The sequence below is a fragment of the Ovis canadensis genome, chromosome 1 (assembly GCF_042477335.2).
Source record: "Ovis canadensis isolate MfBH-ARS-UI-01 breed Bighorn chromosome 1, ARS-UI_OviCan_v2, whole genome shotgun sequence".
NCBI lineage: Eukaryota > Metazoa > Chordata > Mammalia > Artiodactyla > Bovidae > Ovis > Ovis canadensis.
Genome location: NC_091245.1, coordinates 163,300,184 through 163,326,551, shown reverse-complemented (window position 1 = coordinate 163,326,551; position 26,368 = coordinate 163,300,184).

Below are 26,368 nucleotides of genomic sequence, written 5' to 3'. Positions count from 1 at the left end.
AGAAATGAATCAGAGAGGAAACAATAAAAACGAATTAAAAGAAATGAGGACAATCTCAGAGACCTCCAGGACAATATGAAACGCTCCAACATTCGAATTATAGGAGTCCCAGAAGAAGAAGACAGAAAGAAAGATCATGAGAAAATCCTTGAGGAGATAATAGTTGAAAACTTCCCTAAAATGGGGAAGGAAATAATCACCCAAGTTCAAGAAACACAGAGAGTTCCAAATAGGATAAACCCAAGGCGAAACACCCCAAGACACATATTAATCAAATTAACAAAGATCAAACACAAAGAACAAATATTAAAAGCAGCAAGGGAAAAACAACAAATAACACACAAGGGGATTCCCATAAGGATAACAGCTGATCTTTCAATAGAAACTCTTCAGGCCAGGAGGGAATGGCAAGACATACTTAAAGTGATGAAAGACAATAACCTACAGCCCAGATTACTGTAGCCAGCAAGGATCTCATTCAAATATGAAGGAGAAATCAAAAGCTTTACAGACAAGCAAAAGCTGAGAGAATTCAGCACCACCAAACCAGCTCTCCAACAAATTCTAAAGGATATTCTCTAGACAGGAAACACGAAAAGGGTGTATAAACCCGAACCCAAAACAATAAAGTAAATGGTAACGGGATCATACTTATCAATAATTACCTTAAACGTAAATGGGTTGAACGCCCCAACCAAAAGACAAAGACTGGCCGAATGGATACAAAAACAAGACCCCTCTATATGCTGCTTACAAGAGACCCACCTCAAAACAGGGGACACATACAGACTGAAAGTGAAGGGCTGGAAAAAGTTATACCACGCAAATAGAGACCAAAAGAAAGCAGGAGTGGCAATACTCATATCCGATAAAATAGACTTTAAAACAAAGGCTGTGAAAAGAGACAAAGAAGGCCACTACATAATGATCAAAGGAACAATCCCAGAAGAAGAAAAAACAATTATAAATATATATGCACCCAATATAGGAGCACCGCAATATGTAAGACAAATGCTAACAAGTATGAAAGGGGAAATCAACAATAACACAATAATAGTGGGAGACTTTAATACCCCACTCACACCTATGGACAGATCAACTAAACAGAAAATTAACAAAGAAACGCAAACTTTAAATGATACATTAGATCAGTTAGACCTAATTGATATCTATAGGACATTTCACCCCAAAACAATGAATTTCACCTTTTTTTCAAGTGCTCATGGAACCTTCTCTAGGATAGATCACATCCTGGGCCATAAATCTAAACGTGATAAATTCAAAAAAATCAAAATCATTCCAAGCATCTTTTCTGACCATAATGCATTAAGATTAGATCTCAATTACAGGAGAAAAACTATTAAAAATTCCAATGTATGGAGGTTGAACAACACACTTCTGAACAACCAACAAATCACAGAAGAAATCAAAAAAGAAATCAAAATATGCATAGAAACTAATGAAAATGAAAACACAACAACCCAAAACCTGTGGGACACTATAAAAGCAGTGCTAAGAGGAAAGTTCATAGCAATACAGGCATACCTCAAGAAACAAGAAAAAAGTCAAATAAATAACCTAACTCTACACCTAAAGCAACTAGAAAAGGAAGAATTGGAGAACCCCAGAGTTAGTAGAAGGAAGGAAATCTTAAAAATTAGGGCAGAAATAAATGCAAAAGAAACAAAAGAGACCATAGCAAAAATCAACAAAGCCAAAAGCTGGTTCTTTGAAAGGATAAATAAAATTGACAAACCATTAGCCAGACTCATCAAGAAGCAAAGAGAGAAAAATCAAATCAATAAAATTAGAAATGAAAATGGAGAGATCACAACAGACAGCACAGAAATACAAAGGATCATAACAGACTACTATCAGCAGCTGTATGCCAATAAAATGGACAACGTGGAAGAAATGGACAAATTCTTAGAAAAGTACAATTTTCCAAAACTGAACCAGGAGGAAATAGAAAATCTTAACAGACCCATCACAAGCACGGAAATTGAAACTGTAATCAGAAATCTTTCAGCAAACAAAAGCCCAGGTCCAGACGGCTTCACAGCTGAATTCTACCAAAAATTTCGAGAAGAGCTAATACCTATCCTCCTCAAACTCTTCCAGAAAATTGCAGAGGAAGGTAAACTTCCAAACTCATTCTATGAGGCCACCATCGCCCTAATACCAAAACCTGACAAAGATGTCACAAAAAAAGAAAACTACAGGCCAATATCACTGATGAACATAGATGCAAAAATCCTCAACAAAATTCTAGCAATCAGGATCCAACAACACATTAAAAAGATCATACACCATGGCCAAGTGGGCTTTATCCCAGGGATGCAAGGATTCTTCAACATCCGCAAATCAATCAATGCAATTCACCACATTAACAAATTGAAAAATAAAAAACATATGATTATCTCAATAGATGCAGAGAAGGCCTTTGACAAAATTCAACATCCATTTATGATAAAAACTCTCCAGAAAGCAGGAATAGAAGGAACATACCTCAACATAATAAAAGCTATATATGACAAACCCACAGCAAACATTATCCTCAATGGTGAAAAATTGAAAGCATTTCCCCTAAAGTCAGGAACAAGACAAGGGTGTCCACTTTCACCGCTACTATTCAACATAGTTCTGGAAGTTTTGGCCACAGCAATCAGAGCAGAAAAAGAAATAAAAGGAATCCAAATTGGAAAAGAAGAAGTAAAACTCTCACTGTTTGCAGATGACATGATCCTCTACGTGGAAAGCCCTAAAGACTCCACCAGAAATTTACTAGAGCTAATCAATGAATATAGTAAAGTTGCAGGATATAAAATCAACACACAGAAATCCCTTGCATTCCTATACACGAATAATGAGAAAGTAGAAAAAGAAATTAAGGAAACAATTCCATTCACCATTGCAACGAAGAGAATAAAATACTTAGGAATATATCTACCTAAAGAAACTAAAGACCTATATATAGAAAACTATAAAACACTGATGAAAGAAATCAAAGAGGACACTAATAGATGGAGAAATATACCATGTTCATGGATCGGAAGAATCAATATAGTGAAAATGAGTATACTACCCAAAGCAATTTACAAATTCAATGCAATCCCTATCAAGCTATCAGCCACATTTTTCACAGAACTAGAACAAATAATTTCAAGATTTGTATGGAAATACAAAAAACCTCGAATAGCCAAAGCAATCTTGAGAAAGAAGAATGGAACTGGAGGAATCAACTTGCCTGACTTCAGGCTCTACTACAAAGCCACAGTCATCAAGACAGTATGGTACTGGCACAAAGACAGACATATAGATCAATGGAACAAAATAGAAAGCCCAGAGATAAATCCACACACATATGGGCACCTTATCTTTGACAAAGGAGGCAAGAATATACAATGGAGTAAAGACAATCTCTTTCACAAGTGGTGCTGGGAAAACTGGTCAACCACTTGTAAAAGAATGAAACTAGATCACTTTCTAACACCACACACAAAAATAAACTCAAAATGGATTAAAGATCTAAATGTAAGACCAGCAACTATAAAACTCCTAGAGGAGAACATAGGCAAAACACTCTCAGACATAAATCACAGCAGGATCCTCTATGATCCACCTCCCAGAATTCTGGAAATAAAAGCAAAAATAAACAAATGGAATCTAATTAAAATTAAAAGCTTCTGCACAACAAAGGAAAATATGAGCAAGGTGAAAAGACAGCCTTCTGAATGGGAGAAAATAATAGCAAATGAAGCAACTGACAAACAACTAATCTCAAAAATATACAAGCAACTTATGCAGCTCAATTCCAGAAAAATAAACGACCCAATCATAAAATGGGCCAAAGAACTAAATAGACATTTCTCCAAAGAAGACATACGGATGGCTAACAAACACATGAAAAGATGTTCAACATCACTCCTTATCAGAGAAATGCAAATCAAGACCACAATGAGGTACCACTTCTCATCAGTCAGAATGTCTGCGATCCAAAAATCTGCAAGCAATACATGCTGGAGAGGGTGTGGAGAAAAGGGAACCCTCCTACACTGTTGGTGGGAATGCAAACTAGTACAGCCACTATGGAGAACAGTGTGGAGATTCCTTAAAAAATTGGAAATAGAACTACCTTATGACCCAGTAATCCCACTGCTGGGCATACACACCGAGGAAACCAGAATGGAAAGAGACACATGTACCCCAATGTTCATCGCAGCACTGTTTATAATAGCCAGGACATGGAAACAACCTAGATGTCCATCAGCAGATGAATGGATAAGAAAGCTGTGGTACATATACACAGTGGAGTATTACTCAGCCGTAAAAAAGAATTCATTTGAATCAGTTCTGATGAGATGGATGAAACTGGAGCCGATTATACAGAGTGAAGTAAGCCAGAAAGGAAAACACCAATACAGTATACTAACACATATATATGGAATTTAGGAAGATGGCAATGACAACCCTGTATGCAAGACAGGAAAAAAGACACAGATGTGTATAACGGACTTTTGGACTCAGAGGGAGAGGGAGAGGGTGGGATGATTTGGGAGAATGGCATTCTAACATGTATACTATCATGTAAGAATTGAATCGCCAGTCTATGCCTGACGCAGGATACAGCATGCTTGGGGCTGGTGCATGGGGATGACCCAGAGAGATGTTATGGGGAGGGAGGTGGGAGGGGGATTCATGTTTGGGAACACATGTAAGAATTAAAGATTTTAAAATTTAAAAAAAAATTAAAAAAACAATAATCAGAGAAAGAGTATCAATAGAATTCAAGTGATTTTATACATTTAAAAGATGGTAATGATGACCCTATATGCGAGAAGTAAAAGAGACACAGATATAAAGGACAGACTTTTGGAGTCTGTGGGAGAAAGCGACGATGGGATGATTTGAGAGAATAGCACTGAAACATGTATATTACCATATGTGAAACAGATCACCAGTCCAAGTTCGATGCATGAAACAGGGTACTCAAAGCTGGTGCACTGGGACAATGCTGAGGGATTGTATGGGGAGGGAGGTGAGGGGGGTTTCAAAATGCGGGGCACATGTACACCTATGGCTGATTCATGTCAATGTATGGCAAAAACTACTTCAATATTTTAAAGTAATTAGCCTCCACGTAATATAAATGAATAAATTTTTAAAAATTCAAATTATTTTATGCATTTAAAAGGAGATATATTATGAAGAAATGGAGTTTCTGGAGTCTAAGCCCATGGTCTGCAATCTGCATGATGAAAACCAAGGAAAGTCAGTGGTACAATTCAGTTGAAAATCAATGTCTTCAATGAAGTTCAAAGTTCTTCAACTTTGAGAACCAATGATGTAAATCTCAGTCTGAGGGTAGAGAAAATGATGTGAGATGTAGGCATAAATCAGGCATGAAAAAGGGGCAAAATTCCGTCATCTGTTATATTGTTATTGTTTACTCACTAAGTCATTTCCAACTCTTTGGGACCCCATGGATTGCAGCATGTTAGGATTCTCTGTCCTTCACTATCTGCCAAAGTTAGCTCAAAGTCACGTCCATTGAGTCAGTGATGCCATCCAACCATCTCATCCTCTGCCACCTCTTTCTCCTCTTGCCAATCTTTCCCAGCATCAAGGTCTTTTCTAATGAGTCATGTCTTTGGGTGGCCAAAGTATTGGAGCTTCAGCTTCTGCATCAGTCCTTCCAATGAATATTCAGGACTGATTTCATTTAGGGTTGACTAGTTTGATCTCCTTGCAGTCCAAGGGACTCTCAAGAGTCTTCTCCAGTACCACGGTTCAAAAGCAGCAGTTCTTTGGCACTTAACCCTCTTTATGGTCCAACTCTCACATCCATGACTACTGAAAAAAAACATAGCTTAGAATATACAGAATTTTGTCAGCAAAGTGATGTCTCTGCTTTTTAATACACTATATACATTTGTCATAGTTTTTCTTCCAAGAAGCAAGTGTCTTTAATTTAGTGGCTGCAGTCACTGTCTGTAGTGATTTTGGAGCACAAGAAAAGGAAATCTGTCACCATTTCCATTTTTTCCCCATCAGTTAGCCATGAAGTGATGGGATCAGATGCCATGATTTCAGTTTGATGATTTAACATTCAGCAAAATGTTTTAAGCCAGCTTTTCCACTTTCACCTTCACCAAGAAGCTCTTTAGTGCCTCTTCACTTTCTGTCATTACTATGGTGTCATCTGCGTATCTGAGGTTGTTGACATTTCTTCTGGCAATCTTGATTCGAGCTTGGGCTTCATTCAGTCTGGTATTTTGGATGATGTACTCTGCATATAAGTTAAATAAGCAGGGTGACAATATACAGCCTTGATATACTCTTTTCTCAATTTTAAACTAGTCCATTGTTCCATGACTTGGAACAATTAAAGACACTTGCTTCTTGGAAGAAAAACTATGACAAATGTATATAGCATATTAAAAAGCAGAGACATCACTTTGCTGACAAAATTCTGTATATTCTAAGCTATGTTTTTTCCAGTAGTCATGGATGTGAGAGTTGGACCATGCTTCTTGACCTGCATACAGATTTCTCAGGAGGCAGGTAAGGTGGTCTGGTATTCCCATCTCTGTTCTATACTGGCCTTCAAAGAATAGGGTGATGCACACCTAAATTGCGGAGGGCAGTATACTGAATCCACCAATTCAAATGCTGCTGCTGCTGCTGCTGCTGCTGCTGCTAAGTCGCGTCAGTCGTGTCTAACTCTGTGCGATCCCATACACAGAAGCCCACCAGATTCCCCTGTCCCTGGGATTCTCCAGGCAAGAACACTGGAGTGGGTTGCCATTTCCTTCTCCAATGCATGAAAGTGGAAAGTGAAAGGCAAGTTGCTCAGGTCCGACTCGCATAATCTCATTGAAAAAAACAAAACAAAACAAAACCCTCACAGACACACCCATATATAATATTTAATCTGGTAACCCCATGACTAGTCAAGTTGATACATAAAATTAACCATCACACACCACATCTCCTTTAATGAAGGATACTAAAATAGTAAAAGGTATATCTTTTATATATTATATACCATATATATATTACATATACCACATATAGATATATATCCAAAAGATATAAAAATGTTCTTATATTTATTAGCAAAATTAAACATGGAAATGTTAATTAAAACCACAGTGTGACACTGCTACATACCCATCAGAGTGACTGAAATGAAGACAAAATATCAAGTGCTGGCAAAACTATGGAGATTCAGTACTCTCCTACACTTTTAGGTGAGAATAATTCAGAACTGTTTTGCTCATGCAACAGGAATTCCATACTGAACCCTGAAGTAATGAGAGCTTTATTTAAGTCACATGCAGAAAGTGTGCCTCAAATATAAAAGAGATAGATAAAATAGTGCACTTAAGATCTCTTTTCATAGAAATTGTGAGCAATAATCTCATAATTTTGATTTCAGAATCCCTTTTCCTCTCTTAAAATTATTGAGGAATATAACTAGCTTTTGTTTTTACAAGTTATGCTGTTAATATTTACTATATTTGATATTAAAATATATTTTAAAACATCTATATAGTAATAAATATAAAAAAGTCAAATTTATTACATGCTAAATATTTAAATAATTCCATTTAAATATATATATATATATTTTATATATATATATATACACACACCCTTGGGACACTGGAGTAGACAGAGTATTTTAAGGAGACTATCGAAAGAACAAATTGACAATAAATACATAAATTTGTGCCTACAACATTGATCATGAAATGAATGTAATTTAGATGGGAATAGAATACTCAATCACCAGAATGTCTAAAATTAGAACAATGAAAAACCATGTTTGGAAAGTATAGAGTAATACTGTGTGGGTGTATTTTAGACACTCAGTCATGTCCAATTCTTTTGTGACCCCATGGACTGCATCCTGCCAGACTTTGCCCATGGGATTTCCCAGTCAAGAATAATGAGATGGATTGCTATTTCATTCTCCAAGGAATCTTCCCAATCCAACGACTGAACCCTGTCTTCTGCATTGGCAGGAGAACTCTTTACCACTGAGCACCAAGGAAGCCCATATAAAATAATATCATAGGTCAATAAACTAAGTATTTTGTTCACATTTTTAATCCAAAGTTTTGTTTCACAACTTGATAGGCTCTTTTGTGTTTACTTACAATTATTCATGAAAGATTAATTTAATGTTTATCTCATTACAGAAAAAAAGTATTTTTCAACTTTACCACTGTTTTAAGGTAATACAAAGTCATTTGAAAACTTTTAGAACTATTTGTTCCACTAGAAAGTAATTCCATGTTTATTGTTCAATAAAGAAGCAGAATCAGCAGTTGTTAGAGACATAAATCACAAATACAGGTTTTGGGCAGCTACTCATTCAATAGCATGTTTTCTGTCATGTCTCTTTGAATGTGTAATATAAATATATAGATTTTAGACACATACATTTGCTTTGCAGGTGTGACATATGTCAGTATCTCTCAATCATACTTCCCATATGTATTTATTAATTCTATTAGTAGTTATATGTTTTTGAGTGTGCTCAGTTGTATCCAACTCTTTGTAACCCTATCAGCTGTAGCCTGCCAAGCTCCTGTCTCCATGGGATTTTCCATGCAAGAACACTGGAGTGAGTGGCTATTTCTTCCTCTATGGGATCTTCATGACCCAGAAAATGAACCCCTGTTATTTGCGTCTCCTGCATTGAACGTGGATTCTTTACCAATGAGCCACTGGGGAAGCCCTTACATGCTTTTAGATAAATTTGGATAATCCACCTGTAGATGGTTTAAGTTGAGTAGTGGTTATTTAAGCTAGTGCCTAACATTTTTCAGGTAATGAATAAACAAAAATAATTAGCAATAAAGTTCCTAGTAATAAGATGGAAGAATTTTAGGTGAAAGTGATGAAATCACTGGGCTTCCCTGGTAACTCAGGTGGTAAAGTATCTGCTTGCAATTCAGGAGACCAGGGCTTGATCCCTGGATTGAAAAGATACTTTGGAGAAGGGAATAGGAACAAATTCCAGTATTCTTGCCTGGAGAATTCCATGGAAAGAGGAGCCTGGCAGCCTACAGGACCCCTAGCAGGATCACAAAGAGTTGGATGTGACTAACACAAATACACACACACACATAAACACACAATGAAATCACCAAAGTCAAATATTTTAACATCTTGTATAATTTAATAAGATTTAGGTGTAATACTATATATAAATTTAAAATGTATGATAAGAATAGAAAAGGTAGGTTATAATCTACTAAAACTACTCAGTAATTTCTTTCAGTCCTTTCCGACTCTGTGACTCCATGGACTACAGCACACCAGGCCTCACTGTCTATCACCAACTCTCGGGAACCTACTCAAACTTATGTCCATCATGTCAGTGATGCCATCCAACAATCTCATCCTCTGTTTTCCCCTTCTCCTCCCATCTTCAATCTTTCCCAGCATCAGGATCTTTTCCAATGAGTCAGTTCTTTGCATCAGGTGGCCAAAGTATTGGAATTTCAGCTTGAGCATCAGTCCTTCCAATACATATTCAGGACTGATTTTCTTTAGGATGGACTGGTTAGATTTCCTTGCTGTCCAAGGAAAGTTCAGAAGCATCACAGTTCAGAAGCATCAATTCTTCAGCGCTCAGCTTTCTTTATAGTCCAACTCTCATATCCATACATGACGACTGGAAAACCCATAGCTTTGACTAGATGGACCCTTGTTTACAAAGTAACGTCTCTGCTTTTTAATATGCTGTCTAGGTTGGTCATAGCTTTTCTTCCAAGGAGCAAGTGTCTTTTAATTTCATGGCTGCAGTCATCGTCTGCAGTGATTTTGGAGCACAGAAAAATAAAGTCTGTCACTGTTTCAACTGTTTTCCCATCTATTTTTCATGAGGTGATGGGACCAGATGCCATGATCTTAGTTTTCTGAATGTTGAGCTTTAAACCCACTTTTTCACTCTCCTCTTTCATCAAGAGACTCGTTAGTTCTATTTCACTTTCTGCCATGAGGGTGGTGTCATCTGCTTATCTGAGGTGATAGATATTTCTCCTGGAAATCTTGATTTCAGCTTGTGCTTCATACAATACAGCATTTCACATCATGTACTCTGCATATAAGTAGTTTCTTAGTAATATGTAAATATACACATATTGGGAAGCATCAGTTTATTCCTATGTATGTACAATAAAAAGTATGGAACTGATCTTAGAGTTCTTCTGTGTATTCTCTCACCTCTTCTTAATAAGTTCTGCCTCTGTCAAGTCTGTACAATTTCTGCCCTTTATTGTGCCCATCTTTGCATGAAACGTTCTTTTGGTATCTCTAATTTTCTTGAAGAGATCGGTAGTCTTTCTCATTCTATTGTTTTCCTCTATTTCTTTGCCTTGATCACTGAGGAAGGTATTCTTATCTCTCCTTGCTATTCTTTGGAACTCTGCTTTCAAATGGGTTTATCTTTCCTTTTCTCCTTTGCCTTTCACTTCTCTTCTTTTCATAGCTATTTGTAAGGTCTCCTCAGACAACAATTTTGACTTTTTACATTTCTCTTTCTCGGTGATGGTCTTGATCTTTGCCTTCTGTACAATGTTATGAACCTCTGTCCATAGTTCTTCAGGCACCCTATCAGATCTACTCCCTTGAATCTCTTTGTCACTTCCACTGTATAATCATAAGGGGTTTGATTTAAGTGATACCTGAATGTTCTAATGGTTTTCACGACCCAGATAATCATGATGATGTGATCACTCACCTAGAACCAGATATTCTGGAATGTGAAGTCAAGCGGGACTTAGGAAGAATCACTATGAACAAAGCTAATGGAGATGATGGAATTACAGTTGAGCTATTTCAAATGCTAAAAGATGATGGTGTGAAGTGCTGCACTCAATACTCCAGCAAATTTGAAAGACTCAGCAGTAGCCACAGGACTGGAAAATGTCAGTTTTCATTCCAATCCCAAAGAAAGGCAATGTCAAAAAATGTTCTCACTACTGCACAATTGCACTCATCTCACAAACTAGCAAAGTAATGCTCAAAATTCTCCCAGCCAGATTTCAACATTAAGTGAAATGTGAACTTTCAGATGTTCAAGCAGGATTAAGAAAAAGCAGAAGAACCAGAGATCAAAATGCCAACATCCACTGGATCACCAAAAAAGCAAGAGAGTTCCAGAAAAACATCTATTTCTGCCTTATTGACTATGCCAAAGACTTTGACTGTGAGAATCACAACAAACTGTGGAAAATTCTTGAAGAGATGGGAATACCAGACCATGTGACCTACCTCCTGAGATCTCTATGCAGGTCAAAAAGAAGCAGTTAGAAATGAACATGGAACAACATACTGGTTCCAAATTAAGAAAGGAGTATGTCAAGGCTGTCTCTTGTCCCCTGCTTATTTAACTTATATTCAGAGTACATTATGAGAAAGGCTGGACTTGATGAAGCACAATCTGGAATCAAGATTGCTGGGAGAAATATCAATAACCTCAGATATGCAGATGACACCACCCTTATGGCAGTAAGTGAAGAGGAACTAAAAAGCCTCTTGATGAAAGTGAAAGTGGAGAGTGAAAAAGTTGGCTTAAAGCTCAACATTCAGAAAACTAAGATGGCAGTATGTGGGACCAGAGGGCACCTGGTCCCATCATGTTATGACAAATAATAGGGAATCAGTGGAAATAGTGACAGACTAATTTTTTGGTTTCCAAAATCACTTCAGATGGTGACTGCAGCCATGAAATTAAAAGAAGCTTGCTCCTTGGAAGGAATGCTATGACCAACCTAGAAAGCATACTAAAAAGCAGAGACATTACTTTGCCAACAAAGGTCCATCTAGTTAAAGCTATCGTTTTTCCAGCTGTCATATATGAATGTGAGAGTTGGACTATAAAGAAAGCTGAGAGCTGAAGAATTAATACTTTTGCACTGTGGTGTTGGAAAAGACTCTTGAGAGTCCCTTGGAGTGCAAAGAGATTCAACCAGTCCATCCTAAAGGAAATCAGTCCTGAATATTAATTGGAAGGACTGATGCTGAATCTGAATATCCAATACTTTGGCCACCTGATGTGAAGAACTGAGTTATCTAAAAGATCTGATGCTGGGAAAGATTGAAGGCTGGAGTAGAAGGAGATGACAGAGGATGAGATGTTTAGAAGGCATCACCCACTCAATGGACATAAATTTGAGTAAACTCTGGTAACTGGTGATGGACAGGGAGGCCTGGCATGCTGTAGTCCATGGTGTCACATAGAGTCGGACATGACTGAGTGACTGAACTGAACTGAACTGATCTTAAAGTTAAAAGATGCTGCTTGAAACTTCCTAAAGTAGCTGCCTAGAGCTCCCTAAAATATTAAAGAGCAAAGATACGTGGAGTTGAGTTCAGTACCTCATGTGAATCTAAATCAAAATTAGTAAGAGTGACTTGTGCAAATGATAATAAATTAAAGTTGTCTACAACCCATTTTGAAAAAGACTCTGAGGCTAGAATAGATTGAGTGCAGAGGGGCAAAGTGGTGACAGAGAATGAGATGGTTGAATGACATAACCAACCTAACGGACATGAGATTGAGCAAACTCCAGGAGTTAGTGAAGGACAGGGAAGCCAAGTGTGCTGCAATCCATGATGTCACAAAGAGTCAGACACGAGTTAATGACTGAATAACAACAACCCATTTTAAAGAATAAACTGATGTTTAAAATATTTTTTTATATCCTATGTTCAATTTTATATCCAAGTTTTTGTGAGAAGCAATAGGATTTGAGAATATAAGCGGTGTCCTACTGAAATAATTCTTCTCTGACATACACCTGAAATCATTTCTTTCCATTACACTTAGACTTTACTTTGTGAGCAGCTCATTGAAGGTGAGAGCCTACATTTCCCTCAAGCCCCTTAAATAAACCCTGCTGTTAGGACCAAACTTCTTAGAGAACAACAATCAATTATTTTAATGATTGTGAGCAGTTTTGTTGTCAAGAGAATAGCAGGAAAGTGTTTCCTGCTAATATATGTAACATTGTGGGGACTTTCTCTTTTTATTGAAGTGTAATTGATTTACAATATAGTGTTCAGTTCAGTTCAGTCACTCAGTCGTTTCCAACTGTTTGTGACCCCATGGACTACAGAATGCCAGGCTTCCCTGTCCATCACCAACTCCCAGAGCTTACTCAAACTCATGTCCATTTAGTCAGTGATGCCATCCAACCATCTCATATACAGCATAGTGATCCAGGGATTTAGTTTTTGTAGATTATATTTCACTATAGGTTATTATAAGATATTGAGTATAATTCCCTATGATATACAATAAACCCTTATTACTTATCTATCTTATGTAGTATAGTTTATATTTATTAATACTTTATTCCTAATTTGTCCCTCACCCTGCTTTGGTAACCATAAATTTGCTTTGTTTGTTTTGTTATATATACTAAGATAACATGAGCTTTGGCAGAAAAGAAACAAAGGGGTGTCTCATATCAGCCATGAATGTTTTTTAACTTAGACACTAGCTAACTATTGTCAATTACAAATAGCATGTTGCAAAAATATATTATCAAGATTAATCATACTCATATGTTTATTGAAATCTTGCAAATTGCCATTATCAATGCTTCAATAAATTGATTTTTATGTTTAATTTATTTGTTAAACTTCTGAATGCTAATAAGATTAATTCATGATTTATACATCATATAATTTGGAGATTTCACTGTAAATGTTCATATGTGTAGCAATTTACATACATATTTGGTTAAAATAATTCTATAAACATTATATTATAATTGCAAATAAAGACGCCAACCAACTTTTCAGGAAGAGGAAATATTAGATTCAATCTTGGTTTGAGCACAAAACATACAGTCTTCCTATTTTGCTACTTTCACAAAAATAATAGTTGATAAAAGACAATCATAGTAGGAATTATTTCCATATATAAAAATCCTACTCTGAATACTTTTCTCTACCTCACTGTTAACATTTAATATATTTTGGGAAATTTTCATATCAATACAAATATGTTAAACTCACTGTTTTTATTAAAGTCATCTAATAAAATAATCACTTTAGCATCACTAGAAAAGTTGAGTAGTGTGAAAATTAATATAGTGAGATAAGCATAGAAGAAAATTCAAAAACAAAACCACTTCACAGCTGAATTTAAATTTCTTGGAAGTATTTCCAGTCTACCTTGAAAAACAGATTTGGTGGCCAATATTCTAAGCTGTTGTATCACAATAATGACTACCTAATTTAAGTTTAATGATGTTTTTAAGCTTTGATACATTACTAGACCAAAATATTTTGTTCAAGTTTCCTTCAAGTAACCAACACCATAGTAAATTAAGAGTGAGTAGGAATGAAGTAAAGAATTTTTGACAGCAGTCTAATATTTAACTTCTATTGAAAGTATTTTTATTTTCCCAGGTTTGGGGGTCTTCTATAAATAGAAATTTCCTTTAAATTTTTGAAATCTACATATTTCTTTTTACTATTCACCTGGCATTCTTTTGTGGAAAAGATAAACATTATCCTTTTTATTAGAAGCTGTGGAAAAGAAAAAAGTTGACAGGAAAGAATGCATTAAAAACCTAAATATAAATAAAACACAGTAGCTAGCTCATTTCATTAAATAATTGCATTCTGTTCTGAAGCATAGAATTCTTAAACTTGATCTTTGGTTACTTTTCCAACTATAAGTGAAAAAACATATTAAAAGCCAAGTTTTTCAAGGATATTTTGATTTTTTTTAAGATAAAAATAGGGAGTAAAAATCTAACTTTTCCCTCTTGTAAAGTTATTTTGTTGTTGTTGTTCAGTCACTAAGTCGTGTCCACCTCTTCCAGACTTCCCTGTCCTTCACTATCTCCTGGAGTTTGCCCAGACTCATGTCCATTGAGTTGTTGATGCTATCTAACCATTTCATTCTCTGTCACCTCCCTTTTCCTCCTGCCCTCAATCTTCCCCAGCATCAGAGTCTCTTCCAATGAATAGGATCTTCGCATCAGATGGCCAAAATATTGGGACTTAAGCATGGTCCTTCCAATGAATATTCAGAGTTGATTTCCTTTAAGACTGACTGGTTTGATCTCCTTGTAGTCCAAGGACTCTCAAAAGCCTTCTCCAGTACCACAATTCGAAAACATCAATTCCTCAGCACTTAGCCTTCTTTAGAGTCCAAGTCTCATATCCATACGTGACTTTTGGAAAAACCATAGCTTTGAATATGCAGGTTTCTGTCAGCAAAGTGATGTCCTTGCCTTTTAATATGCTCTCTAGGTTTGTCATAGCTTTTCTTCCAAGGAGCAAGCGTCTTTTAATTTCATGGCTGTAGTCACTGTATGCAGTGATTTTGGAGCCCAAAGAAATAAAATCTGTCACTGTTTCCACTTTTTCCCCTTCTATTTGCCATGAAGTGATGGGACTGGATGCTGCGATCTTAATGTTTTGAATGTTAAATTTTTAGCCAGTAAATTTATGTATGACCTTGTTAATTATGACCTTGCTAATTAAGTCTCCTCACTGTAGAAACTACAGTAAAGTATAGAGGCTCTGATAACATGATTTTTATCAGAGTATTTTAGTCAATGAAGTTACTTTGTGACTATTATATAAATTCAAATGGGGCATTTGAAATGTTGTTAAATGTAATCAAATTTGAAGAACTGTTAGTTAAGATTATGTTCATGATTTATATGAAAAAGATGATGTGTTTCAGTACGGCCAAATATATTGTTATATTGAATTCTGATTATCAGATGACTCATTGTTAATGATCCCTGATGGTTATGATAATTTTTGTCCTGGGAAAGAACATATAGTGAAATATAAACCATGAGCTAGGACTATGTTTCATTTGAAAGAATTGTAGGATCAGAGTGAATAGATTCTTTTACATGTAATTTATTTTTAAATGTTTATATTATGGAGTATGAATGAAAGAGTTTTTACAAGATAGCCAAAACGAATTGGAAATCATTAATTTTTACTTAAGTTCTTTATAACTGATTAGAGTTACAACTTTTTAATCCACTTTTTGTTTTAACATAAGCATCCTTTAAATGCAGTTAATGAGAAAGATTTTCTACCTTCTTCAAATAAGTATTATGTCCCCAAATCTTTGATTATGGCATTTGTTTATTGATATAGTTACAAGGATTGACAGTGTTAAAATATAACATGTTCTAGCAACATGGCACACAAACCTTTTACTTAAGGCCATCTCAAATTGAGTCCTGTTTTGAACCTCCCTCCCCCCCCCCCTTTTTTTTTTTTTTAATCTGACTGAGCTGGAAGTAGAACATGTTTTGGTAGCCTATGGGAGGCATTAAATAATATTACTACTCTTCTCAGGTCATGATTCTGCACTAATACCAAGCCATTCCTTTAGAAAATGATTTTGACTGCATAGTTTCCTAACAACAAAGGCATAGGAACACCAGAGGAGGCATCAGTAAAGTAAACCCTTTTGAGGAACTTTGATTGATATTACAGAATCTGAACTGTCTTGAGGGAGTAAGACTCCTTAAAGTGGCTATGACCTTTATCAACTTTTTTTATTTTTCTTTGAAGTCATTACAGCAGCTTTCTACTGACTAGTAACCTATGCCCATGGGATCATGAGATGCCATTTTTTTTTCCCTGAGATATAGAAAATAAGAAACAGACGTATATTAAAATGCAGACATAAGGTTTTGTGGGTTCTTAACAAGCAAAGGGACTACATACTGCCCTAAATCACTGACATTGACTATTTTTTAAAATCAAGAACATACACTTATTAACAGATTCACATACACTGTTAATGCCAATTATAAGAAAAAGTAAGACCATTTATTAAGATATTAAGATGGATTTTCAGTTGATTAAATCTTATTATATGATATATTTTGTCTTATGAAGGAAAAACACAAACCTTTCTTGGAATATAAATTGATCAAGTTAATTCCAAAACTCATTTGAAAGTAAATATGTAACAGTTCAACATGTATTATATTTTTACATTTTCCTTATGCTTTAGATTAAAAACAAAGACACAATGTTTTCTGTTACAAATTTGCCAAGCTTTGAGTCTGTAGTACTTGTGTGGGAAGTTGTTTTGTTTTTACTCTTTATATCACCCATTTTGGATAAGCATTTGCATATAATTTAGATCCACTTTCTTTTTTCAGCTTAAAGCAGTACTCTTGTTCCTTTTATAAACTGTGACACAAATAGATATATCTAGTTGCAGCAGAGCTTGTTTTGGTGACCAACTCAGGCCAGTCTCAAAAAATTCCCAAATGTTTTCTTTCTTGGGGTTAAAAATCTGAATAAATGCTTTCTCTGCCTCACTTATAATGCAACACATTTCTGGCTATTAAAATGTAAGCAGAAGTAGGCTGAGAGCTTCCAGAAAAGTGTTCATTTTTCTTAATAAAAGAGAATGATTGGCATCACCACCACACTCCTTGCATTTTTTTCCCTCTCTTCCATCATTTTTTCCACGTTAAGACACAGCAGCTATCTGAAGCCCAGTAAGTAATGACTGCAATAATGGTTAGCATTTTTGAGCGGATAAAACAACACCAGCAGCTTCATCTTCCACACTTATTAAGGGAGATAAATGATGCAGTTACTTTTAAGGTTCTTAGTATTTTACTTTCTTTTGGTACAGGTTAGATCTGCTTTACTAATTCAGCATAACTGGTTTGTAATGAAGGATTGTCTTATTGTTTTCTGTGTATCAATTTATTCTTGCATAGATGATCATTTTAAAGAGAGAATTGTGGTTTACTTTAGTTTCTCCATGGAGAAGGCAATGGCACCCCACTCCAGTACTCTTGCCTGGAAAATCCCATGGACGGAGGAGCCTGGTGGGCTGCAGTCCCTGGGGTCGCCAAGAGTCGGACATGACTGAGCGACTTCACTTTCACTTTTCACTTCCATACATTGGAGAAGGAAATGGCAGCCCACTCCAGTGTTGTTGCTTGGAGAATCCCAGGGACGGGGGAGCCTGGTGGGCTGCCGTCTATGGAGTCCCAGAGTCGGACACAACTAAAGTGGCTTAGCAGTAGCAGTTAGTTTCTCCAAAGAGCTGTATGGAAGATTAGACACTTGGAAAATATAGTAAATAACTTGATCTTATCTGCTCTAGAGCAGGGATTCTCCAGGTCAGCATCATCAACATTATGGGCTGGCTAACTCTTTGTCAGAGAGGTGAAAGGGGCTGTCCCACGCATGGTAGGATTTTTAGAATTCTTGGTCTTTACCTACTAGATGCCAGTATCATCCTCTTTTCAGATGTGACAGTTTCAAAGTCCTCAAGCCTGCCAAATGTTCTCTGGGGTCAAAAATCAACCCAGCTGAGAGCCAGACTATCCAAAGCATTTGGATATGACACATTGAAAATTAAGAAATTCAACTTCATGCTTTTATTCCTTCATTGTATTTGGTAAATATTTTCTGTATTGAAGTTACTTTTTAGCATGCATATTTTATTTTGAACTGCTGTTTGTAAAATGACATGAAATAAACTTTAAATAATACTTGCAAGGAAATGCTGTGGAGCAATGATTTGTTTATGTGACATGAAAACCATGTTAAAATGAGGTAATGAAGTGAAATAGTAGGTGGTTGCTTGGCATTGCATAGTATTCAGAATTCACAAACTTACAAACTCAAATGACATCAATGACAAAATAGGCTAAAGAGGTCCATGAAGCAACTTTAGAATTTATACTCCAATACAGACAAGTAACGTTGGAGGTGAAACAAAGTACCTTATCCCAGCTACAAGTATTTAAATACAAAGATCATTAAACACCTAACAAGCTAAGAAAAAGATATGTTTAGGTACATTCCAATGCCAGTTTGAAACGTAAGTAGTTTTGTCTACAGGGTAACTAACACATAACTGTTGCAGGACCCCTTCTAGGGCCCGAAATTGGGCTCTTGTCTAACACTCAGAAAATAATTGTCCTGACGAGACACGTGCTGTCAAAGCAAAATATTTTATTTGAAAGGGCACCTGGGTGGAGAGCAGTAGGGTAAGGGAACCCAGGAGAACAGCTCTGTGTCACAGCTTGCAGTCTTGGGTTTTATGATGATGGAATTAGTTTCCAGGTTGTCTTTAGCCAATCATTCTGACTCAGAGTCTTTCCTGGTGGTGCACGTCTTGTTCAGCCAAGATGGATGCCAGAGAGGATTCTGGGAGGTCGTCGGACAGGTGGTGTCTCCTTTTGACTTTTCCCGAACTCTTCTGGTTGGTGGAGGCTTATTTGTTCCCTGTTCCTTACCAGGACCTCCCGTCATAAAACAAGTCATGCAAATGGTTACTGTGGTGTGTGGCCAGGGTGGGTGGTTTCAATCAGTGTGCTTCCTCTAACATAACCATTTTATGTTAAGCTGAATTCTTTGACGTAGAAAATAAATACCTATATTGTTCATGAGTTACCCCATCTGAGAGACCATACATTAAAATTGCATTTTAAACTGGTACCAGTAATTTTTTTTTTCACTTAGATAAATGCTAGGATTTATGTTTTGATTACAGGCAGGCAATAATTCTCAAACAAAACCCACAGATATTCTATTTCATGTCAACAAAATCATAAAATACTTAAATGTCAGATGATGATTTAAAGTGGCTGTTAGTTATTCATTCTTTTTTTTTTTCTGTGCTTCAATAATAATCACAACAAACTGTGGCGAATTCTTAAAGAGATGAGATTTCCAGACCACCTTATGTGCCCCCTGAGAAACCTGTATGCAGGTCAGAAGTGACATTCAGAACTGGACATGGAACAACAGATTGGTTCCAAATTGGGAAAGGAGTATGTCAAGGCTGAATATTGTCACCCTGCTTATTTAACTTATATGCAGAGTATATCATGTGAAACGCTGGGCTAGAAGAAGCACAAGCTGGAATCAAGATTGCCAGGAGAAATATTAATAATCTCAGATATGCAGATGACACCACCCTTATGGCAGAAAATGAAGAGGAACTAAAAAGCCTCTTGATGAAAGTGAAAGAGGAGAGTGAAAAAGCTGGCTTTAAACTCAACATTGAAAACTCTAAGATTTTGGCATCTGGTCCCATCAATTCACAGCAAATATTTGGGGAAACAATGGAAACAGTGATATACTTTATTTTCTTGGGCTCCAAAATCACTGTAGATGGTGACTGTAGCCATGAAATTAAAAGATGCTTGCTCCTTGAAAGAAAAGCGCTGACTAAACTAGACAGCACATTGAAAAGCAGAGACATTACTTTGCTGACAAAGGTCCGTCTAGTTAAAACTATGGTTTTTCCAGTAGTCTGTATGGATGGGAGTGTTGGACAATAAAGAAAGCTAAGCACCGAAGAATTGATGCTTTTGAACTGTGGTGTTAAACTATTGAGTCCCTTGAACTGCAAGGAAATCCAACCAGTCTTTCCTTAAGAAAATCAGTCCTGAATATTCATTGGAAGAACTGATACTAAAGCTGAAGCTCCAATAATTTGGCCACCTGATGTGAAGAACTGACTTATTGGAAAAGACACTGATGCTGGACAAGATTGAAGTAGGAGAAGAGGATGAGATGGTTGGATGGTGTCACCCACTGGATGGACATGAGTTTGAGAAAGCCCTGGGAGATGGTGATGGACAGGGAAGCCTGTCAGGCTGTAGTCCACAGAGTTGCAAAAAATCGGACATGACTGGGTGACTGAACAGCAGTAAATATATTTACCCCTTATCTATTTGGAACCTGTAACTACATCAGATGCTGAAGTTGCAAAGAATAATAATAAATGATTTTGGTTCTATGATGCCTACTGTCAAGTAAAAATGGATGTCAGATAAAGAGATAACTATTATGTGGGCTTCCCAAGTGGCACAATGGTAAAGAATTCACCTGGCAGTTTGGGAGATGCAAGAGACCTGGTTTGATCCTTGGGTTTGGAAGATTCCCTGGAGAAGGAAATGGCAGGCCCCTGCAGTATTCTTGCCTGGGGAATTCCACTGATGGGCTACAGTCCATGGGTTTGTAAAGAGTCAGACAGAACTGAGTAATTGAGCACAAAAAATATGTGGTATTATAATAATAGAATTTTTCATAAAGAATTGTAGAAATATGTGAAAAAATGTATACATTCAATTTTATTGTTGTTTATTTGTTCAAATACAGATAATGGTTAAAAGCTTAACTCACTTAGAACTAAAAGCAAAAATGTTAGTTGATTCAGATAAATCCTAAAGTAAAAATTATGAGACATCTTATTAAAATAAATCATTATTAATAAATCACAATCAACTGAAGTTAACCATATAAGATTCAATTGAAGCATGTTGACTCTTATTTCAGCAGTTTTTATTATTATGCAAAGTTATGATATTCAACCAATGAAAATCACTGTTACTCAAAAAAGGTGGTTAGTTTTTTCTTTATTTTTATCCACTACCAGATGAAGCAGACACAAAGATAAAAGGTATGAATTAAAAGATGTTTGATGAATTGACTTTCCTCTTTGTGTGTGTTACAGATTGACAACGTTGTTTCATGACACACATACATGTGAATAAATATGTTTTCATGATTCATTTGACAGAATCATTCATTGGACAATTTAAAGAAGTGAATGTCATGAGACAATCTATATTGCTGGACTTGTGGAAAACCTGTAAGATTAATCACTTGGTAAGTATGAATTTAATAGTCCTGTTTGTCTAGTATATTAGGGACAGGAAGGAGTTTTCTTCATGCTTTCAACTCTTTCTAGTCTAACAGAAGAAGGAGAGGGAACTTTTCTTTTAAATCTTAAAAAAAACCCGTGGGTAAGTAGTGATAAACAGAAGCCAGCACCCAAGTCGTTCAAGTCTGTCTCAATGGGACATTTAAAACCAAGCTTTGAGGACCCTTTGAGGACCAATAGTCAAAGTTTATAATAATAAAATATGCAACCAAGTGCTATAAATAAAAATATTTTTTAAAATTGGAGCAGTACAAAGAAGCAAGAAATAAAAAAGGGATAAAAGGTAGCCTTATTATATATCCAGATATAAATTAGAGAATTTCATTCTTGAAGTGTGGTAATAATTTTTAAATGTATAAGTCAAAAGATATGCTAGTATTTTCAATGTGTCATATAAATGCAAAGGATAACAGATTGTTTTGTTTTTTTTTTTCCTGGAATAAATTGAATATAGATCCTACATGTTTTATCATCCTTGATCACAGAAACCTGGACAAATGGAAACTGAGAGCCCTCTTTAGTGAATTTCACAGCCAAATTGGCTAATTTATTTCCCCCCTAAGAAAGATAATTAAACTTCGAAAGAGAGAGGTAGCTGAATGTAATACAAAGTTGAAATCAATAGCTAGGGAAATGCTAGTATGATGAATAACACATCTTAGAATTTCACATGGTTTAATTAAGCATAGGAACAGAATACCTTTTACAGCAACTTGCATGTATCTGGTCAAGTTATTTGAGACGGGAAGATTCAATCAGACATATTTCATGCATTTCAGAAAGTCTGCTAAAATGTTTCTAGATACGCATAATTTTCAGATTTACTCAAATAGAATACATAGAATCAGAAGTACAGAACCTCTTAGTGACTTTCAACTTTTTCACATGATTTGGGGAGTTCTTATTATGCACCTCTAGTGGATATCTTCAAATGTAGTAGGATATGCCAGCTGGTTTTAATTGTTTGTTTTGAACTTTGGTTTCCTCAACTTGAAAAATGCGTTAGGGCCTGTTAAAGTTGTTTTTCTCACTTTTTCTTTAATCTTTTTTTTGTTGTTGTTACCATAAAAAAGAGTTGAATACTTGTAGTGCTTAGGCTTCTTCCTTGCATATTAAACATGATTTACAATTCAAAAAAGTCCTAAGCCACAAAATAGTAGTAATCGAAGTATGATTGAGTGTTGTTAACGACGTACTTGCTCACATATAACACCTTTAAAATCATGGGGCTTCCCAGGTGGCACTAGTGGTAAAGAACCTGCTTGACAATGCAGGAGTTGTAAGAAATGTGGGTTTGATACTGGAAGAATCCCTTTAGGAAGGCATGGCAACCCACTCGAGTATTCTTTATTTCAGTTCAGTTCAGTTCAGTTCAGTGGCTCAGGCGTGTCTGACTCTTTGCGACCCCATGATTTGCAACATGCTAGGCCTCCCTGTCCATCACCAACTCCTGGAGTTTACCAAACTCATGTCCATCGAGCCGGTGATGCCATCCAGCCATCTCATCCTCTGTGGTCCACTTCTCCTCCTGCCCGAAATCCCTCCCAGCATCAGGGTCTTTTCCAATGAGTCAACGTTTCCCATGAGGTGGCCAAAGTATTGGAGTTTCATCTTCAACATAAGTCCTTCCAATGAACACCCAGAACTGATGTCATTTAGGATGGACTGATTGGATCTCCTTGCAGTCCAAGGCACTTTCAAGAGTCTTATCCAACACCACAGTTCAAAAGCATTAATTTTCTGGCACTCAGCTTTCTTCACAGTTCAACTCTCACATCCATACATGACCACTGGAAAAACCATAGCCTTGACTACATGGAAATTTGTTGGCAAAGTAATGCCTCTGCTTTTTAATATGCTATCTAGGTTGATCACAACTTTCCTTCCAAGGAGTAAGTGTCTTTTAATTTCATGGCTGCAGTCACCATCTGCTGTGATTTTGGAGCCCAAGAAAATAAAGTCTGACACTGTTTCCACTGTTTCCCCATTTATTTCCCATGAAGTGATGGGATCAGATGCCATGATCTTAGTATTCTGAATGTTGAGCTTTAAGCCAACTTTTTCACTCTCCTCTTTCACTTTCATTGAGAGGCTTTTGTAGTCCCTCTTCACTTTTTGCCATAAGGGTGGTGTCATCTGCATATCTGAGGTTATTGATATTTCTCCCGACAATCTTGATTCCAGCTTGTGCTTCTTCCAGTCCAGTGTTTCTCATGATGTACTCTGTATATAAGTTAAATAAGCAGGGTGACAATATACAGCTTTGACGTACTCCTTTTCCTATTTGGAACCAGTCTGTTGGCCCATGTTCAGTTCTAACTGTTGCTTCCTGACCTGCATATAAGTTTATCAAGAGGCAGGTCAGATGGTCTGATATTCCCATATCTTTCAGAATTTTCCAGTTGATTGTGATCCACACAGTCAGGGGCTTTGGCATAGTCAAATCCCAAAGAGGAGCCTGGAAGGCTCCAGTTCATAGGTTGCTCAGAGTTGGACATGACTGAAGCGATTAGCAAACTATACCTTTAAAAAACTTTTATATAATCAGAAATTATATACTTTATATATAATTTCAGTGGAAAAGTTCTCAATATAAATGAAGATATGTATCTTTGAAGAAGTTTTTCATTGTCTTCCCTCACCATTTATCTGATTTCGATATTCTTTTCTCTTATTAGTTACTGTTTATTGATAGATATCATCTAGGTAGAATGTTTATCTCAGAGTAAAGGGAAATTGCATGCAATAAGGAATGTGACAGTATCTAAACTATTTATAATGTCTTTTGGTTGCTTTGCTGTCTTTTTTAATGACATCAGTTTTGGATTTTAGGTATTGTGACACATGTTAATAAAATTCTGTGTCTAGCTATGAAGTTTTTGCACAGTAGTGCTACTATATTAGGAGAAGGCAATGGCAACCCACTCCAGTACTCTTGCCTGGAGAATCCCATGGACGCAGGAGCCTGGTAGGCTGCCGTCCGTGGGGTCTCTAAGAGTCGGACACGACTGAGCGACTTCACTTTGACTTTTCACTTTCATGCATTGGAGAAGGAAATGGCAACGCACTCCAGTATTCTTGCCTGGAGAATCCCAGGGATGGGGGAACCTGGTGGGCTGCTGTCTATGGGGCCACAAAGAGTCGGACGCAACTGAAGCAACTTAGCAGCAGCAGCAGCTACTATAGTAATCCGTAAAAGGGCATAATGGGTTCCAGGGAGAACATGAGTTCTATATATTAAATTCATCAAAATTATTTTCTTTAAGCCAATCTTAATAAGGAGATTAACTCTTTCCGAAGACTTTGAGATATTTGCATTTAAATGTCAAGTCACACTGCTAACTGAAAACTTGTGTGGGCATTCCGGAATTAAAAGGAACAGCTCAAGTGGATAAGTACTTTGCCTCAATATGGACCGATAATGACTCCAGCTATTAAAAAGTAAGAGGAGGGAACCCCTGCCTATCTTTTGTTTCTAATAGAATGTTTGAGTGACAGGATTGCACATTGTCACAATAATGCAAATGCTTCCCTATACTCATTGACCTTAATCCAAGCACTCCATAATGAACCTCCTTTTCAGTTTGATTATACCATTAGCTGTATTTGAAGCTTGTTAGTTCAAATACTATTGATTGCCTTCAGCTGTGCTTAGCTGTTTGATACTATACAGTTTTATTTTTTTATTCAAAAGGAGTTCTTTATATAATAGGTAAAAAAGAAAAAAAAAGAGTTCATCCAATTTTTGTTTTCCAATCAGGACCAATAATATTCCAGAGATGGATAAAGTAAAATAAGATTATAATGCTGCGTGTGTGTGTGTGTGTGTGTGTGTGTTAGTTGCTCAGTCATATCTGCTTTTTTGTGACCCCATGGACTGTAGCTTGTCAGGCTCCTTTATCCATGGAATTCTCCGGGCAAGCATACTGGAGTGGATAGCCAATCCCTTCTCCAGGGGCTATCCCCAACCCAGGGATCAAATCTGGGTCTCCTGCATTGAAGACAGATTTTTTATCATCTGAATCACCAGGAAAACCCCCATAGTGCTACATATTGTAAGTTAATTATGACACGTGTGTGCGTGTGTGTGCATACAGAGAGAGAGAGAATATGGTCAACTAAATCCACAAATTATATCATAATTGTGATTCTAAAAATATTGTATGCCCTGAGGATTCCTGTCTTAACACACACTTACGAAAAAGTTATATCAATAGTTGACACTTTGAGTTTTCAGTTTTTTCCAACTTTTTATTTGAGAATTCTTGTACTTAAAAAAATTGAAGGTGCATTATAGCATTTCACACAGTTTAACACAGATTAACAAATTGTTAACAATTTGCCAGATTTTGCTATATTTGTTTCCTATATATTTATCTATGTATATATATTTTTCCTTCTTGTTTAGAAAGTTGAGAGTAATCTGCAGACTTCATTATATTTGTCTACTAAATTCTTTTTTTTTTTTAATTTTTAGTTTTTTATTTTTAAAATTTTAAAATCTTTAATTCTTACATGCATTCCCAAACATGAACCCCCCTCCCACCTCCCTCCCCAGAACATCTTTCTGGGTCATCCCCATGCACCAGCCCCAAGCATGCTGCATCCTGCGTCAGACATAGACTGGCGATTCAATTC